The sequence below is a fragment of the Prionailurus viverrinus genome, chromosome A3 (genome assembly GCF_022837055.1).
Source record: "Prionailurus viverrinus isolate Anna chromosome A3, UM_Priviv_1.0, whole genome shotgun sequence".
In the NCBI taxonomy this organism is placed as follows: Eukaryota; Metazoa; Chordata; class Mammalia; order Carnivora; family Felidae; genus Prionailurus; species Prionailurus viverrinus.
Genome location: NC_062563.1, coordinates 72,775,521 through 72,777,850, shown reverse-complemented (window position 1 = coordinate 72,777,850; position 2,330 = coordinate 72,775,521).

The following is a 2,330-nucleotide window of genomic DNA, read 5'->3' as shown; positions in this document are numbered from 1 at the left end:
AAGGGTGACCAAAAGACAAGACAGATTAGCCTTTTAAGTGGCTATCTTTGGTGAAATTAATGTGTAGACTTAAATTTTGAAATGCTCAGTATAAAAAAAAGGCCAAAAAATTGCATATGTTTATTAGTAGCATGAACTTCTTCTTTAGTAGTATCTTTAAGCAGATAAACGAAAAATTGCTAACACAGTGTAATTTTTAGTGCAATTAAAAAGTAGAAACTATAGCCCTGAAAGGGTCTAGTTCTATTTTAGCAGGCAATTGTAAGCTTAAATCTGAACTTCCCTTAAGCTATTTGCTTATGTATGCAAGTATTTCTTCATGAATTTACTGTTTCTTAAATATGTTATTTTGTTCACTGAATAGTTTTGCATTCACTGAAGGCTAAAACAGACCACAACAACTAAATAAGTTAATAAAATGATGACTCTACAGGAAATAAGTGAGAGACTGAGCTATCATAAGTCAGGCAGGGAGGATTCCAGAAGAAAGGCATCAAGGTAAGCCCAAGGCCCAGGAGGTAGAAGAGCTTCAGGAAAGGAAAGGAAACCAGTGTGATGGTCCACTGTGAGGGAGGGCAAGAATTAAAAGAGGCAATGTTAAGGGGCGCCTTGGTTGCTCAGTTGGTTAGGTGACCAACTTTGGCTCAGGTCATGATCTCGTAGTTGGTCAGTTCAAGCCCCATGTTGGGCTCTGTGCTGACAGCTCAGAGCCTGGAGCCTGCTTCAGATTCTGTGTCTCCCCCTCTCTCTACTCCTCCCCTGCTCACACTCTGTGTCTCTCTGTCTCTCAATAACAAATAAACATTAAAAAAATTTTTAAAAAGAGGCAATGTTAAGGAGGGGGCCAGATGCCAGATCAAACAAGACCTAATAGACCATAAGAAGGGTTTGGGTTTTATTTAATGGGCACTGGGAAGCCTTTGAAAGGTCTGAGGCAGACCTGTGGTATGTTCTGATTACATTTTCAAAGGGATCCCTCAGCCTATCATGGAAAGAGTGAATTGGAGGAGCAGAAGGAAAAAGGCCAGTCAAGAGGTTGGTGCCATGGTGGCTTGGGCCAGGATGTCAACGGTGGAGATGGAGAGGGGTGTATGGTTTTGAGATAAATTTGGAGATCGAACCTATAGAAGTTCATGATGGATGGATGTAGATGGTGAAGTAAGGGATGAATCATCATGGATCCCATGACTTTTCATCCATAGCATTCTTTTACCCTAGGTTATTTTTGCTTTTACTAAAAACTAAGTCTTTCAGATCTTAAGGAAAGAATAACAAAAGGAATATAGAAAAAATGGATACATGGCTTTAAAAAATATTGTGAGTTTCTTGCTTAGAATTCCGAATACTTGGTCTTACAGTAGCTTTTGGCCAAAGGCAATAAAATTGTAACGTGCACATTGGGTGCATAGCTGGCCAGATTGTGGGATCATTTAGAAAAGTACATTGAAAAATGTTTCTGTCTCTTGAACCACTTCCGATTGTAATATAAATTCTCCCAATCCAACTAATTTTATATGCACAGAAAGTAGTACAACTCCACGGGAAATATAAATTTTTCATTGACTAGCAGCCTGTAACTGCTTTAAGTGTAATTACACATTTTTCATTTAAGATCAATTTCACAAAATCGTTTTTATGACCTAAGGCTGCCTTCTTAATAATTGGGTGCAGCTAATTTATTAGGGTTTGCATGTGTTGGTATTGGTGTCATTCTTGCCTGAATTTAATAGAAACAGGCTCCACGTGGGGTATGGAAAAGACTCTCTGGTTTCATATTTATTTCCCTTATGCCAATCCAGTGAACCTTCTTTTGTTTCTTAGCATATACAGTTCTGTAGAAAGCCCATGATAACCTGTTCTTAAAACAGCTCAGTAGACAAATGAGGACATTCTCCACTTAATGCTAGGGAAGATGCCCCCTCAGAACATAATTAAATCTGATCTTTCTCACTTGAAGCAGCATGAATAATTCATGGAGTTTAGGCATAATCAGGTTCTAGGCTTTGGGAAATATTGATGTTCAAAGGTTAATTTTTTTTTTCATTAAAGGAAAAGATCCTATGAAGTAGTCTTCTATGCTAAGATTCAAGTATGGTGGAGATTCCAGTAAAGGAGTGTGTGTGTTGGGGGTGTGTGTCACTTTATGCAGAGGGAAGTGTACTTGTATACACACATAATTCGATATGCTTACTTTAACCTACATCTCCTTTCTTACATGAATATGAGCAAGAGATCTGACTTCACTGAGTGGTAGAAATCTAGAATTAAGGGGTGCATCCCAAAACTCAGGCTCTTTGCCATGTGGGCCATTAGGAGGAAGTTGGCACTTG